At 43.5% G+C, this 18,327-nt stretch overlaps 1 long non-coding RNA gene across 1 annotated transcript in view; it reads left to right on the top strand.

Moving 5' to 3' along the window:
• LOC144784570 (uncharacterized) overlaps nucleotides 1–18,327 on the top strand; it is a 1,093,066-nt gene that overhangs the window by 1,050,507 nt on the left and 24,232 nt on the right. Inside the window, exons 4-5 of the long non-coding RNA XR_013601680.1 lie at nucleotides 16,804–16,938; nucleotides 17,052–17,207. This is a non-coding gene — a long non-coding RNA (uncharacterized LOC144784570). The remainder of the gene's footprint in view (nucleotides 1–16,803; nucleotides 16,939–17,051; nucleotides 17,208–18,327) is intronic.

Raw genomic sequence — 18,327 nt, 5'->3', positions numbered from 1 at the left:
GATTCTATGGCTTTGTACGGAGCACCAGTTAAATTTTTGAACGGTGTCGGTTCTTCAATGTGTTCTACTTTACGGAACACCGCCTTTTCAAAGGCAATTATTTCTGCCGGAACTAAGTGTGCAGGAGGAGTAAAGGTCGATCTGTTTCTGAAATTGGTATCACTGCTAGAGGTTTGGCTTTCAGTTGAGTCTTGATTCTCAAAAAAAGCTCTCAACTGCAATTTTCTAAAAAACTCACTGAGTTCACAAAACAGTTTGAAACGATCAAGACGTGGTGTTGGTTTAAAGCCTAACCCCTTCTCCAAAACCGATTGTTCATCAGGATTCAAGATTCTGCTAGACAAATTTGTGACTAAACTTACACATTGCTGGGGCCCGCTCTCTGCTCCTGCGTTTTGCTCATTGTATTGTCTCCCACTGCCTCTGGTGTCTGCCAACGGACTTGATTCCCTCCCCGTCTCTTGCCCCGGCCTCTCTGGCCAAACCCTAAAAAATGTGGGGGGTACATATTCGGTTGAAACTGGGGGGGTGGAACAAAATGTGGATTCCAGCCCATCTGTGGTGGGAAAGGTGGGTGACTAAAAGGATTTAGGTGAAAAACTCCATTCCCTTGCTGTTGATATGGGAACCAATTGGAGTTATTGTGTGGTCTTCTACCTCGGCCTCTCCCTCGTTGTTTATTGCCAGAGCTTCCTACACTTGACCCGCTGGAATTCGAATCATCTGAAACATCAGAATTATAATTGGTACGGTCAGGTGGTGTATACTCAGCACTTGCATAGGGATATACTTTAGCATGCAACCATTTTTTTAAATCCTTTTGAAACTGTTGGATTTTAGACTGCGCCAGATTTTCTTTATATTCGTTCAGTTCTTTATTGAACTCATCTAGTTTTTTCTTAAAACCCGTTACTGTGGTCTTAATATGTGTTTCTGTTGCCTGGATCTCTATAAGAAGGGCCTCCGAAAGCCGAAGTGCAGTTTTTATAATCAGGAGGGCCCAATCATGAGTACAATGCCAGGCTATCTGGGCCCACTCTTTTCTAAGCACACTATCATCTAAAAAGATGCGGGGTGCATTGTTCACTAGCAAACCTTTTGGAGCAATCTTATTAGTCAAGTACTCCTTCATCATGGTGCCATGTAAAATGGCTCTTATCTGATTCTTTTTTTGTTCGCCCAATTTATCCCAGTCAGAGGTCTGAGATATCGTGTGGGCCACCAAGGGATCTGCAAACAAAGTGGGATAATTGAGAATGGCATCTGCCTCTTCTCTTGAGAAAGAAAGGCCTGAGTCTTCCATCATGTTAGCGTGATAAAAATAATTTCTCAAAGGAAATCTGTAGAGTTTGAAAGAACTATATATATATATTTTTCTTTCAAACACTCTTAATTCTCTCGCAGCTGCACGCTGCCAAACTTATGTAAACAACAAGAGAGAAAGGGCAAAGTTGAATACTCTCACACCCCTTAGGATAATCATTCAAAAACAACTAAAGAGTATCTTTAACTATAATATACATAAAGCACAAAAGGAGAAACGGTAAGACGGCCAGTCCACCACCACCCATAAGTGCCCTACGCAAAAATATATTAACTGTGTCAAAAAGGTAGTGAATTCCCAGTGAGGAAAAAAGGAGCCCTCAGGCACCCACACATGGTAGGTAGCCATTTGTCTTCAACGTGTTCCTGTTGTTAGTACGTGTAGAGATACAGTAAACCAAAAAGGTGCAGATTAAAATGAGTGTAGATCACTCCCTCAACCAACACTTTTAATAGAGGGGTGATTCGAACCCAATTAAAAACAATGTGAACAAACGGACAAAAAAGGGGTTAAGTAAATTTGAACCCCCTGTCCTAAAAATCGGTCGACATGTTTCAGCTTTAGAGTCCTATTCGACCCAGCATTCCTCAGGACCAGTAGTATATTCTCTCCCTAAGGGGCAGGGCACACCCTAAAGAGCCTACTCACATTGGGAGGAAAGTAATCAGGTATAGATACGCGTTTACCAACTTGTAGTCGCTGCACTGGTAAAACTCAGGTGCGCAACCTCTGTTCTATGAGGGATATGGAATCTGAAATGAGACCAACAGAACAAAATAGATAATAAATCATTTTAGAATTTTCTCCCCACTTCCAGGTTTTTTTCACAGTTATACCTACAAACTACCCATCACACACCCAGTGACACAATCAAAACAATGTGACAACATACATGAAACATACCACTATCCGTTATGCAAAGGGGAAATTCAAACTTGGGCCACTAACTACCGGCTTGGTAGCAGTGATCTTTGTAGTACTTCACGCATGTTTTCACGCATTTTCCTGAAGCATTTATTGTGCTTAATATCTTAAGATCCTGGCTTAACCTTCTTGCCCACGATCTTCACTTTGTAATAACGTTAAAAACAACAGTTTTCCTTTGAGAAGCTACTTAGGGGCCAAATGTGTTACGCATCCCTATCAGTATTTACACATTTAAATCACGCCTTAATAACCGAAAGACTCTGTTACATGCACTACAACATTCATCATTCTCTAAACTCACTCAGCTTGTTTTCCAACTGCTTCCTAAACACAGGGAAATACGAACTTAAACCTCAGGATCTGTTTGGAAAAAACAAACTTCGTGTCATTTTCTTTCTCAATAACATCAAGATGGAATTAGTCTAGATTCGATATTAAATTCGCTGGTAAAGTCTATTATCAGTGATGTCAGACTAATTAGTTACACATTAACGGGGTGACTTACTCAGTCAATCCTAAAAAACATCTTCATGAGTCCGTGGTGGGGGAATTCTTCACGTCAGCATCTAATAAAAGTAGCGTGAAAGGGGAGTCAATTCTCTTTTAAGCGGGTGCATCTGCATATCGTTATCAGTGTGTTTACTTAAGAGATTCAATATTGCATCTCCGCCTCGAATACAAAGTACCCCTCCCGGTTTTTAAATCCCCATCATCTGTTAATCACTATGCGGGGCCCTGCCCATCTCACAGAGCGAACTAAACCACCCTTAGTGAATGCACTGTTTATTTTTGGCAACTTGATACTTGTTGGTAACTAAAATTGCAAAACCGGCCGCCACGTGTATACGGAGTTTACAAAAACATGTAAAAATACATATTTTACTCACTCGCTGGCTGACGGCTCCCCGCATATCCACCTAATCTGGGCTCTTCCACGGCTCGTAAACAACCCGAACCGGTGATGTATAGTAATCCCTGAAAGCCTGGCATTTATCCTTCGCTGCCGCGACCATGGTCCCATTCCGCAGTTGAACGTTCGCTATGTGGGCTTTAGCGGCTCTGGCCCTAAATCTCCTCGCCAATAGTCTCCCCACCTTGTCCCCCCCTTCAAAATATTTCTGTTTTAAAGCCAACAGGGAACTTTCTACCCTATTGGTGCGCAACATCCTGAGCTGGCCTCGAAGGTTAGCTAGATGTCTCCTCGTCCGCTGAGTAGAGCGTCCCTGATCTTGTGTCTCCGCTTTCCTCAGGTCATCCGTCAGTTTGTCTTCCACCGCTCGTGCCTCTCGTGACCTCGCGATCGAAAGGGACGTAATATGTCCCCGTATCGTGGCCTTGAAGGCGTCCCAGACCACCGGGAAGGGCGTCTCAGGCAAGTCGTTGCACTCAAAGTAGGAGGTAATGGCTCTCCGTATGTCCTCGACATCCGCTGCATCCCGGAGGATACTTGGCGGCAAGCACCATTTCCGTTCCCGGGGAGGACAAGCGTCTGGGTCCTGCAGGAGCAATTCCACATGAGCGTGGTCAGAAATCGAGATATCGGACATTTCGACTCCTAAGGCATCCCGGGAGAGATTATGGGACATAAACAAATATTCGATGCGAGAATAGGATTGATGAGCATGCGAGTAGAATGAGTACTCCCTCTTGTCCGGGGAAAAATAACGCCACGCATCGAACAGCCCTAAGTCTGCGATCTGCTTGCGTAGCGCTGAGGACATCGCCCCAGCACCACTGAAGGAGCCCTCACTCCGATCCATCTCCGGGCACCAGACCATGTTTAGATCACCCCCCAGAATAAGCGAGGGCCCGCCCTGCGACACATGGTCTGGCAAGAGGTCTCTGAGGTAGCGGTCCTGCGCTTGGTTGGGGGCATATATGTTGCACAGTGTGAAGCGGCGGCGTCCCACCTCGACACTCACTCTGAGAAAGCGCCCATCACCACCCCGAAAGGGTCTGTCTTCCCCCCGCCTGATGCCAGCCCTGCACAATATCGCCACTCCTGCTGTCTTCGTGTCTGCCGCAGCCCAGAACTGAAGAGGGTACCTAGGGTGTTCCATGCGCGCGGTGTCAGCCTGCAAAAGGTGGGTCTCCTGTAAGAATATAATGTCTGGATTCTGACGGAGAAGATAGTGCCATACCTGCTTGCATTTGTTGGGCGAGTTAAGGCCCTTCACGTTGAGGGTCAGGACCTTCAGAGGGCTAGGCGTGTTCACAGCCATGCTGGGTTTTGTCATAAGCTATCATATCCCCCACAACAGCCATCCCGCTCTCATCACACTTACCACCGGCCTGGATCCGCACCCTTCCATACCCCACCAACAGCCAGCTCCCCCTCCCTGGGCCCCCGCAAGAAGAAAAGAAAAGAGAAAGAAAGAGCAGCAAGAAGCAAAGGAAAGAAGAAAGGAATAAAGAGATAACTAGTGGCCCGAAGAGCCACCCATCGAGACAGAACAATTGCGGCCAACAGGGCTGTAGGACACTGACCCCATTACAGGGCATCCTGCACCCGCAGGTTCGGACGCTCTCCGGGATGTCACTCCCTAAGGGGCAGACCAAAAAAAGGGGGGGGTGACGATCTCAAAGGGTATACAGCTGAGGAGCTTCCACCGTCCCTACAACCCACACAGTTGGAGACAGGGTAGTAAGTGAGAAGCCTCCGCGCGCCACCACGTACAGAGTCCAGCGGGCTCCGGGGCAACACCCCCGGAACAGGAATGGAGAAGTAAACAGCCCATATTTCAAGGTGTTAGCGGGTTCTTGTCTGACTCTCCTTTGTCTCCCTCAAGAGACCGGATGTGGGCTATGATGTCTTGTTTGGCCTGGGTGGGTGAGCGCTCCACCGCAGGGGAGGCACGACGATGCCGATGCACTCTGGTCCAGTCCGGTCCAGCCGGCATCCTCTTCTGTCTATGGGGCTGCGATGGACTCGGTGGAGGGGTCGTTGACAGGCGGAGGAGCTGCGCCGCCTCCGTGTAGGATCTTACAATTCTGGGCTTGGACTCCCACTGAAATATAAGCGCGAACGGGTGGCCCCACTGATATGCAATGCCCATACTGCGTAGTTTTTCGGTCACAGGGCGGAATGCGCGCCTCCGCTTCAGAGTGTTGGGCGCCAAGTCCTGGAAGATTTGAATCTTGTGACCCTTATATCTCAGGTCTGGGTTGTCGCGTGCATTCTTCCAGATTGCCTCCCTTTCGGTGAAGAAATGGACCCTGGTCAGGATGTCCGGCAAAAGCCCCGGTCTCCCCACAGGGCCGGCCACACGGTGTGCCCGATCCAAAGCCGGGGGTGAGGCGTTCTCGTCCCCCCAGACCTCGTGCAGAAGCTGCGCCACGTAGCCCATGATGTCTTCCCCTTCTTCTCCCATTGGAATGCCCCGAATGCGGAGATTGTTGCGTCGGCTTCTATTCTCCAAGTCCTCCTGCTTCACTTGGAGCTCGATGTTCTGCTCCTCCAGGGCCGCCAGGCGCTGCCATAGGTGCTCCTGATCCTCCGTGCGTGTATCGATTTTCCTTTCCAGCCCATCTACTCGGTCCCTAAGGTCCGTCACCTCTTTCCGAAGCTCTTTCACACAGTTGTGCACCTCGGACCGCAGGGAGCCTATCTCCATTTTCAGCTCAGCCATAAAGGTGGACATGAACGCCTGGGTGACCGGTGGGGAATCCCCAGCAACCCGGGATGGGCCCTCACCAGCAGCAGGCGCTCCCGCTTTACCCCACATGGCCATGACCGTATTGTCCTTGGGGGCCGCGGCCGGGTCGGCTTTGCTTCCTTTATTGGAGCATGTCATCGCCAGCTTAACTCTCCTCCGAGCAGGCAATACAGACAAATCACGCACTGACTTGGGGAACGGGCCAGCTCACTCTGGGCGAGTCAGGGAAGGGAACAAGGGCATCTACCCACTGCCAAAGACCTCAACCCTGTGCCCAAGCAGGTCCCCCCCCCACCCGCAGGGCAAAGGTCAGCTTGACGAGGAGTCCACCCTCCAGCAGCCGGGCCTAGGGAGATGTTCAGCCGGCCACCGCACAGTCCAGAGCCTTACCACCAACGACTCCCTCCTACAGTTCCAGGCAATAAAGATTGCACCAAGCACCCGGATTATGGTCCTCCCCACTCAGTCGCAGGGCGTCACGCCAGTCACCGCTAGAGAAGGGCAAAACCAGGCCCCCGCAACAGGCCCCTATCACATTCCAAATACCCCACTGTCTAGGGCGCGCAACATCCAGGGACCAGATGGAGGGTGGAAGGCAGTTCACACCCACTCCACCCACAGAACCTCTGTTCAGAGCACCAGGCCTCCCCAGACAGTCCCCACAGTCAGACTGAAGATGGCGGACTGCGCCTTTCTTCTCCGCCACACTCGCCGGAGCAACACCGCTCACCTGGATGCCCCAGAGCTGTGCCCGCCGTCGGAGAGTCTCTTGGAGGCCGAACCTCGCCCACAGCAGACCGCAATGCCAGACCAGCACAGGCCCAGCGGGAGGCTCGTCCCCGCTCGCACCGGCCAGTCACCACCTTGCAGCACGTCGGGGGCCTTCTTCGTCCGGGGCCCGGTCCGTCTCAGTCCTCCCACAGGAAAGCGCCAGTGGCCTGCGCTGCAACTCCCCAATGGCGCCACGCACCTGTCCTGCAGCGCCCCGAGGGCGCCGGAGTCTCTCGTCGCACTCGAACCGCTCCTGCGGCCCTCAAGATGGCGGTTCGCGGCGATCTAGAGGTCTCCCGGCACCACACCTCAGCCGCTGCTGCTCAATGCGCACTACAAGGGATCTTCCTGCAGTGCGCCCCCGCTCCACACCGCAGCGCAGAGGCAAATGCCGCACCCGCAATAACCAGGCCCAGGCGCCCGGACCTCCGTCGCAGCTCTCCAGGCACTCCAAAATGGCGGGTCCTCCTCCCCCGGTCCGCATCCGGGTTTCGCCGTCTCTGCTCGTCAGCGGCTCACTGGGGTCAGAGGTGCGTCTACAGGCGCCCACCAGCCAAAGTCTGCCAGTCAGGGCACCCCGGGGCCCACAGATAGTGCTCTCCCACTAGCGCTCTCCCTCCGATCGCCAAGAGCGGGGTCCATCTCGGCCGGGGCCTCCACAATGGCGGGTCGCCGCTCTCAGACCTCCACCCGGCGCTGCCGATCACCGCACTCCAGACGTCTCCCGGCAGGGCCGCCGGACAGTCCCCAGCTCTCAGTACTTCAACGCCCTCAAGGAGCTCCGGGGGCGATTTCAAGGCCCCCGACTCGCTTTAATAGCTTATAAAGACCGTCGACAGCGGGAGCCCCGTCAAAGCGCGTCCGCTCACATCGCCTTGCAAGCCACGCCCCCCTTTACCACGTAATTTGACTGTAAAGCAACAATTTATGTCTATGAAGGATGCTGCCTATTCACTTTTGCATATTGAAAAGTTAGAACCTTTACCATTTCCTGTGGCCGAAACAAATTTAGCAGTTTGGCTCATTCATGGGTTAATAACACTGCCCTTCCCCTTATTTACATATGATTCATGTATGCAACACTATGCCATAGGCAGATATGAACCTTTGGGAAGTGCCTATCTCCATGAAGTTTGGTCTCTGCCGTTTACCTATAGATGCCTGAGGGAGGGTAAAGAGGTTTATTTAAAAGGTGAAGATTGCACTTCAACACCCGATCACTCATTGGTTTGTAGGAACATATAATTGCACGGCTCATGTAACACTAACGCTCCGAATTTGGCCTGCATTTAAAAGGGAAATCCCGTCCCAGTAATAACACCTACTTTCACGTTGCTGGCTAACGGTTGTTATTTACTTTTAAATAATGAAGACAGCTGTGGTATGCTGGCAGGGATTCTGTACATTGTGACTGTCTTCCCAACGTGTAGTCTGTTGTAAAAATGTGCTGTTCCCGCCTCCGCATTGGAAGCTTGATGTGTCCATCTGGCCTTCCATTCCGACCTTGAAAGCAGAGTTCAACAAGAATAAGGGCTCTATTGTCTCAGAAAGAATTTGCCCTTACTTCTTTCAGTGAAACATTTCTCCTTCACGTGGCAAACACTTGCACCGTGGTGCATGCCCTTTTGAATACTGATCTCCCCCTGCATTTCAGTGCTTTCATTCACACTATATTCGGATCTCTGACAGAATATCGAGGCTGAAAATATCGACAGACAAAATATCGACGTTGGAATATCGAAGGCAAGTATATCGACACCCTATCTACAACATGGTAAGTACAAAAATATCGAGAAAAAAAATATCGATGTTAAAAATATCGTAATTAAAAATATCGTTTTTTTAAAACAAAGGTAAAATTACGTAAATAGTACTTATATATATTTTAAACTTATGTTATAATGTGTTATAATGTTTAAAATGAATAAATAATACATATTTACTAGTAAACATTTAATTAAAATTAATAATTAAATATATAATATATCCTTAAATAATTATAATATATACATTATTTCTTAAACAATTATAAAATATTAACAAATACTACAATTAAAAAATACATCAACACTCATAAAATAATAACATAAATAATAATAAATAATTATATTTAATAAATAACAACAATTAAATATACTTTCAATATTTTTAAAAATAATTAAATACAACATTATATAACATCTTAAATACATAAATAAATATAAATAATATTGAATAGCATAAGGGTAAAAATTACTATTCAAACTCCAGAGGGTGCAACAGTAGATAAAGCGTTGGATAGCGTAAGTGTAAATATTACTATTCCAACTCCAGTGAGTGCAACAGTAGGGAAACGTTGGATCGCGGGTATGTAAAAATTACTATTCCCACTCCAATGAGTACAACATTAGTGATAGCGTTGGATAGCGTAAGAGTTAAAATTACTATTCCCACTCCAGAGAGTGCAACAGTAGGGAAAGCATTGGATAGCGAGTGGGTAGAAATTACTATTCCAACTCCAGTGAGTGGAACAGTAGAGAAAGCATTGGATAGCGGGTATGTAAAAATGACTAATCCCACTCCAATGAGTGCAACATTAGGGAAAGCGTTGGATAGCGTAAGAGTAAAAATTACTATTCCCACTCCAGAGAGTGTAACAGTAGGGAAAACGTTGGATAGCGGATGGGTAAAAATTACTATTCCAACTCCAGTGAGTGGAACAGTAGGGAAAGCGTTGGATAGCGGGTATGTACAAATGACTATTCCCACTCCAATGAGTGCAACATTAGGGAAACGTTGGATAGCGTAAGAGTAAAAATTACTATGCCAACTCCAAAGGGTGCAACAGTATGGAAAGCGTTGGATAGCGTAGATTGGCTAATTACTATTCCAACTCCAGAGGGTGCAACAGTAGGGAAAACGTTGGATAGCGTAGGGGAAAAATTACTATTCCCACTCCAGAGAGTGCAACAGTAGGGAAAGTGTTGGATAGCATAGGGAGAAAAATTACTATCCCCACTCCAATGAGTGCAACATTAGGGAAAGTGTTGGATAGCGTAAGGGTAAAAATTACTATTCCAACTCCAGTGAGTGGAACAGTAGGGAAAGCATTGGATAGCGTATGGGTAAAAAATAATATTCCAACTCCAAAGGGTGCAACAGTATTGAAAGCGTTCGATAGCGTAGGTGGCAAAATTACTATTCCAACTCCAGAGGGTGCAACAGTAGGGAAAACATTGGATAGCGTAGGGGGAAAAATTACTATTCCCACTCCAGGGAGTGCAACATTAGGGAAAGCGTTGGATAGCGTAAGGGTAAAAATTACTATTTCAACTCCAGTGAGTGGAAAAGTAGGGAAAGCATTGGATAGCGTATGGGTAAAAAATTATATTCCAACTCCAAAGGGTGCAACTGTATTGAAAGCGTTGGATAGCGTAGGTGGGAAAATTACTATTCCAACTCCAGAGGGTGCAACAGTAGGGAAAACATTGGATAGCGTAGGGGGAAAAATTACTATTCCCACTCCAGAGAGTGCAACATTAGGGAAAGCGTTGGATAGCGTAAAAGTAAAAATTACTATTCCCACTCCAGAGAGTGCAAAGGTAGAGAAAACGTTGGATAGCGGGTGGGTAAAAATTACTATTCCAACTCCAATGAGTGGAACAGTAGGGAAAGCGTTGGATAGCGGGTATGTAAAAATGACTATTCCCACTCCAGTGAGTGCAACATTAGGGAAAATATTGGATAGCGTAAGAGTAACAATTACTATTCCCACTCCAGAGAGTGCAACAGTAGGGAAAACGTTGGATAACGGGTGGGTAAAAATTACTATTCCCACTCCAGTTAGTGGAACAGTAGGGAAAGCGTTGGATAGCGTATGGGTAATAATTACTATTCCAACTCCATTGAGTGGAACAGTAGGGAAAGCGTTGGATAGCATATGGGTAAAAATTACTATTCCAACTCCAGAGGGTGCAACAGTAGCGAAAGCGTTGGATAGCGTAGGGAGAAAAATTACTATTCCAACTCCAAAGGGTTCAACAGTAGGGAATGCCAATTAATAAATATTTACAAAATATATTACACATAAAAAATTGTAATTATTTACAATTAAATTACTTCCCACACTATTCCCCTATAAACACACAACCCCCTCTGGTACTAAAACATAACATTTAATAAAAAATAACATTAATTGCCAATTAAATAATTAATTCTTCAAATAAAATAATTAATTGCCAATTAATAATTACTATTACATTACTTCCCACCCTATTCCCCTATAAACCCACAACCCACTCTTGTACTAAAACATAACATTTAATAATAATTAACATTAATTAGCAATTAAATAATTAATTTATCAATTAAAATAATTAATTGCTAATTAATAATTTAATAAAAAATTTAATTAATTACAATTAAATTACTTCCCACCCTATTCCCCTATAAACCCACAACCCACCCTGGTACGGAAACATAACATTTAATACAAATTAACATTAATTACCAATTAAATAATTAATTTATCAATTAAAATAATTAATTACAAATTAATTATTACAATTAAATTACTTCCCACCCTATTCCCCTATAAACCCACAACCCGCTCTTGTACTAAAACATAACATTTAATAAAAAATAACATTAATTGCCATTTAAATAATTAATTCATCAAATAAAATAATTAATTGCCAATTAATAATTACTATTAAATTACTTCCCACCCTATTCCCCTATAAACCCACAACCCACTCTTGTACTAAAACATAACATTTTATAATAATTAACATTAATTACCAATTAAATAATTAATTTATCAATTAAAATAATTAATTGCCAATTAATAATTTAATTAAAAAATTAATTTATTACAATTAAATTACTTCCCACCCTATTCCCCTATAAACCCACAACCCATTCTGGTACGGAACCATAACATTTAATAAAAATTAACATTAATTACCAATTAAATAATTAATTTATCAATTAAAATAATTAATTACCAATTAATTATTACAATTAAATTACTTCCCACCCTATTCCCCTATAAACCCACAACCCGCTCTGGTACTAAAACATAACATTTAATAAAAATGTACATTAATTACCAATTAAATAATTAATTTATCAATTAAAATAATTAATTACCAATGAATTATTACAATTAAATTACTTCCCACCCTATTCCCCTATAAACCCACAACCCGCTCCGGTACTAAAACATATAATTTACTTAAAAATAAATTTATTAATATATAAAAATAATACACATATAATATAAATTAATTTAAATACTTTACAAAAACATATAACACATACATAATAAAAATCTAAAAAATAATACAAATATCGATATTAATAACATGGAAATTAGTTACATCGATATATATGCTATCGATATTACTAACTTCGATATTACTTACATCGATATAAATGAATTCGATATTACTTACCTCAGGGTCGATATTCTGTCCTACGATATTCTTGACATCGATATTCTGTACCTTCGAAATTTTAAACACGATATTTTGGTAGGTCGATATTTTCAACTCGATATTTTGACTGTGTACCACTATATTCACAGGCTTGGCGCACTTTTTTAAAGTCAAAGGTTCTGGCTTTGTGACTTCATTCCAAAATATATTTGGTGTGATACTGACATTTTTTCATTCTATTTTTTTCCAGCCTCTTTGCCGGTTTACCTTAATTTTCACCTTGGCTGCTGGTGTACTACTGTTAATTTGCTTGCTCAAAAATGGCTGCACAATCTTTGTCACACAACAACCTGCCCTGACTGCTTCTACTTCACAACCGGATACTTGAATACTATGGAATGCTACCTCTGGCTACATTGAGTGTGGCGTATGGATTATCTTTCTGGTTTTCATACTTTACATGCATGCAGCCTGTCTTCTATTGCCTGGATTGCTGTTTTGAATGGGCTCTGGATTTGTGTCTCTGCAATACGGTGTCTCCTAACCCTGGATTATAATCAGCTGATGAGCCCCCTAGTTGCTCATGAGTTGCAATGTTCTGGTATTGGGATTATGGCCTGCACAGCGGCACAAGGGGTCCTAGGAAATTGGAATATTTGTGCAGCGGCACATGACATCCTGGCACACAGTTATATTGAAGAATACCCGAGTTGTCCTCTGATGGTGCTAGAGGCTCCGGCTATCGGGGAACATGTATGTTCCTTCCCGTTAGTGAAATGGATGGCTGAAATGTTTGCTGATGAGAACAACGACTTATTCTTGGAGGCAGTTGCAACGTACTGTGCCTATACGCTGTTGGATTGAAGTTGCATTGATCTGACTTCAAGGCGTACTGGACTAATAATTTTTCATTTATTTTTTTTCCTCACTTCTCATTCCAGTGATGGACACAATACAGCCCCTGTGTGGGTTTAACATTTTTTTGTGGTTACTGATTCGGAATTTTTACTCCCAATGATCACGTTTGGCAAATTTTGAACTTGGTTCTGTCTCACTCGAACTTGAACTCTGCGTTCCTAAATTGTCTCCCTTCTTCTGCATGTTCTGATCAAGGGAGGGTGTAGTGAAGGCAGGGACCTCCTTGCGCACATTGCTATGTTAGCATATGCTTATTAGAAGTTTTAACACCATTTGACCTTATTGCAGCTTTTGCAGACAACACTGCATGTAACTGTTGTTGTAAGTTAGGCTGCTTGAATTTCTTCACATGAGAATGGCTTGTTTTCAACATCCCTAGACTTACATTGCGACCTTAGTCTGCACAGTGAGTGCTGAAGCCTCCAAGGTTATCATAACAATGTTAGCTGTTATTCAGGCTGATCGGCCCACTCTCTAGACACAACATGCACGCAGCTGCAGCTAACTGAAATTCTAGCGCCTTTAATATTGCACTGCATGCATGATTAAGACACTTGGAGAAAATCCGTTTCCAGAGAGAGAGAGCCTTTGCAGATCCTGATGTGATTCATCTCTACTGATCTTGGAGGTAAGGGATTCCCCATTCAAGCCTAAGAGACCTATTATTATAGAAAACCTAGTTCTTAGCAAGGAGGGGGATACACGAGGCACTATAGGACCTGTTTCCACTATCATTATAATATGATTTCTCCTTTTGTGTTTTATGGAATTGTAACAATGCGGATCATATTATTTTTAATCATATGCTTGTTTATGTTAGCAAAAATACTGCATCTTAGAGCACGTCCTTAAAATAAACATTTTAAACTTTCCGTGTCTCTATTTACTCACGTTGTGGACTGGTATGAGAATAACAAACGGAAGAGTGTTCTTGATTCCCACCATTCCTGAGAGTAACCTAAGTCGCATGTTCTAGGTTGTCTAATCATTGGTACCTTTGCTATAGGATGAAGAGCTAATGAGACACTGATACTAGTCGGTTAGGGGTTCTAGGTACTGAGGTGAGTTTTTTGGTACACCACATTTCACTGAGGTCTTGGGTCTATGTGCACAGTTCTGTGTATGAGCAGAATCCCTGCAACACTTACCCACACTCCATTTTGTATAGGTGAACCCGAAGAGGTGATGAACCCACGCTGAGACCACAACGGCCTAAAAATCATGCACCACCCCAAAACCATATTGACTATCTGTAAATATGGTCGCTCGCGTTTGTTTTGTAATACAGCATGTCCTTGTGAGCGCAATCAACTCAGCCACTTGTGCTGAACTCACTCCCTTTAACCATGATGCTTCAATGACACTCATCACTGTACAAATCACATATGCAGCTCGCAAGGTACCCTCAGAATCTCTCAAACATGATCCATCCACAAACAGAACATGATCCTATTCAGGTAATGGAGTTTCCTGTATATCAGGCCTCGGCTCTGTACACAATTCAGTCACATCCAAGCAATCATGATCCGCTTCATCCACCACCACTTCGCAACTAGGAAGGGGTAACAAGGTAGCTGGATTCAAACTTGTGCATCTTGTCACAGATACATTTTCCGCACCCAAAATCACCTGTTCATATTTTATTAAGCGACTGCTTGTGAGATGCTGTGTGCGAGTTTGCAGTACTAAATCTCAACTGAATGTGGCACATATACTTTCAACGGATGTCCCATCACAATCGTCTCACTTTGTTCCAAACTCATACATGTAGCTGCAACCGCTTTCAAACAACTAGGTGAGACAGCAGCCACAGGATCCAAAGTAGCAGGAAAATATGCCACTGGGTGGCGTGCTGTTCTGAGCATTTGCGTTAGAACTGAAAGTGCACAACCCTCACGTTCACTGCAGAACAATGCAAAACTCTTGTTAAAGTCTGGCATGCTGGTGCCCGCCATACATTATCTCCCAGTTCAAGAAATGCTTTCATGCATTCATCATTCAGATGAACAGGATCTGACATGTCTTAGTGTGTCAGCCTTTGTAATGGCTTGCTATCAGTGAAAAACTTGTTATCCATTGCCTGTAATATTTTCATTATTATTCCACTTCCATTTCTAAAGTGCCCCCATCATTATCATGAGAGATGCATGTGCGGCACTCTCTTTTAAGAGGCCTTTATTCCACATTTGAAACCCACCCCTATCCCGTGCAACCAGCACGTCCTTATGTGTGTAATGTTTGTAACATTTATATTGTAATTTCGGCAATGCTTGTATATGATGCTGCATTGCTTTTGTTGTGTCTTTTGATTGTGTCAATGCTTGTTTGAAACTTCTTACTTTCTTGTCATGTGAATTGTTCATGGTACTGATGTTTATTCTGCTTGTACATTCTCTCATGCGCTGGGGAAATGCGAGCAAGTACAAGGAAGCGTACAGATGGGTGCGCATTTTAAAGGCTTCTTTCTTTCAGCAAACGGTACAAATGCAAGCGCATTCAAGAATGGCTTTTGTATTGCCGGTCCGGCAAAGTCAGGTACGTTCTTCACGTCGTGCTAGACGTATGGCGGGCATCTTGGGTGTGGCAAGGTTACATATATAGCCACACCCAAGTTCTAGAAGGCGCTTAGCCTTCCAGTAGGTACCGGGGACAGAGCTGATTTCAGCTCCTCGTCGCAGAAATTGATGAAGACTTTGTGTTTTTGGTCCTTTTCTTCAGCGGTTCTTCTTGATAAGACTTCAGCTTCTGAACCCGTCTGAAAACAGAAAAAGACAATAGAGAGCTAAGTACTTTTACTTGTTTGAGTTTATGACGCCCCACGCAAGAAAGTAACAGCAACTTACCTGTTGAGAATTGGAACAATTTAAATTTTTGAACTTTTGCTTCTTGATGTAAGGAAGCATATTCAAGGAGGATTTTAACAAAAAAACTCATGATTGCAAAAGGCTAGAATTTTCAAGAAAAAATAACTTTGGGCCAGATGTAGGTAATCCCAATTTACCTACTCTTAAATACCGAATTTTACCGATTCGGTATTTAAGTATATGTAAATGGGATGTAGATACATTTTTGGTAAAAATTACCGAAACTGTAAGATTCGGTATTTACCGAATCGGTATTTATCGATTCGGTAAAATGGGGGAAACATTCAAGGGTGCCAGGGTGTCACTTTGACAACCTGTTGCACCCTTGAATCGTGCTTGTGTGCAAATGTGGCATACATACATGTCCTAAGGGCATGTATGTCTGCCACATGGCACAGTTGAAAATGCACAGATTTGCATTTTCAAAGGTATTTGTTATTTACCACCAACTTATAGTTGGTGGTAAATAACGAATCCTTACAGGTGAAAAGCACTCACTTCAGTGCTTCCTACATTTCAGATTCGGTAATTTACCGAATCGGTATTTAAGAATTCGGTAATTTACCGTATTCTTAAATACCGATTCGGTAAATTACCGAATCTGAAATGTAGCCACCTACATCCCAAATGCCTAATACCGGTCGGTAATGGCCGAAATTCGGTAATTTCAGCCGTTACCGACCGGTATTAGGGTCCTACATCTGGCCCTTAATATTTAGTTTGAAAACAAAGAAGGTCATGTTAGACTTGTGTGTATTTCATCTAATATTTTTTACAGAGTTCGTGTTGGTGTGAATACGCTGGAACAAAGAGGTACAAGTACGTTCACACAATGGTGCACCATTATTGATGGGTTGGATTTAAGTTAGAGTGTAAGAAACTATTGTGTGGATAGTTACTGGATTCCTTTTGTGTATTTTTTTTAGACAATTCATCATATGCCAAGACTTCATCATCTCTTCTTGTGAGTACACAGCACAATCACGCCCAACCACCAGACAACATCACCACGACCTTCAGAAGACATCACAGACGCGACGCAACACACCTGTAGATCACAGGTAGGGATTATTTAGTTTAAATATATCGGAGTTTTCTAGAGAAGTTGCGTAGAGTAAATAGGCAAGATATATTACGCACACATTGAAACAACCTTCATCTTGTTGCCTCGCAGGTCGACAACAGGACCACGGTAGCGTCTGAATCCGGCACTTCTTCCTAATTTATATCACGTAGCATTAGTGGGTACCATAGATCACGGGTAGTACGGTAGTGATTTGGGAGTTGAGCTCATAACATTTCTGCGAACTTCAACACAAGCGCCCTACAGGTAAGAGTTTTTGTTACTAGTTTGACAGAAGGCTAAGCCCACGGATAATAGTTTGCCCAGACGCTATGAATCCAACTCCTTCTGTTTCGTTAAACGACATAGCTTCTATTTTGGCTGACATTAAAGCAGAAAATGCTGCATTATGTAAAGATATCTCTGAACTACAAGTTAACATGCGATCTTCAGCCCCTACCAGTTCCACCACTTGGGGGTTTTCTCGTACGGAAAAAATAGTGCTAAAACGCACTGTTTTTCACCCTACTATGCAAACATTGCATAGTAATACTCCTTCGTCATCAACTCAAATACAAGTGGTAACTCCGGTTACGGTTCCATTGGCACCCCCACCCTCGGTGTTTGAACACAAAGTACAAGGTTATGATTTTCCTAGAAATTCAAAGAGCATATTGCTTTTAGATGGTGTACCCCTGACTATTCTTATTTATGGGATGTGTTTGACAAAAAGAAAGCAAATACTTTACCCCCGCACAGAGATTTTGACTGCTGCATTGATTTGATACCTGGGGCAACACTACTATGCAGTTGCATTTACGCCCTTCCTGAAAAAGAAAATGAACACTTGCGCGAATACTTGGATGAATATCTTGCCAATGGATTCATTAGACATTCTAAATCCCCTGTTTCTTCCCCTTTGTTCTTCATACCTAAGAAAGGGGGGGAGTTACACAAGTGCATTGATTATCGCGCCTTGAACAATGTAACCATAAAAAATCAGTATCCTCTTCCGTTAATACCAACATTGTTAGACCAAATCAAAGACGCTACCATTTATACAAAACTGGATTTGCGCGGAGCTTATCATCTTGTTAGAGTCCGAGAAGGTGATCAATAGAAAACTGCTTTGCGGACCAAATTTGGTCTGTACGAATATCAAGTGATGCCCTTCGGACTATGTAATGCTCCAGCAGCATTCCAGTTTTTTATAAATGAGGTCTTGCGCTATTTTTTAGATATATGTTGTGTAGTGTACATTAATGACATTCTCATATATTCTAAAACTATGGACGAGCATGTGCAACAAGTACGTGCCATTCTATGACAGCTGTTAAACCATTCCTTGTATGTAAAGCTAGAAAAAAGTTTGTTTCACACAACTAAG

The sequence above is a fragment of the Lissotriton helveticus genome, chromosome 10, assembly GCF_964261635.1.
Source record: "Lissotriton helveticus chromosome 10, aLisHel1.1, whole genome shotgun sequence".
Lineage (NCBI taxonomy): Eukaryota > Metazoa > Chordata > Amphibia > Caudata > Salamandridae > Lissotriton > Lissotriton helveticus.
This window is presented reverse-complemented; position numbering and strand designations above follow the sequence as displayed.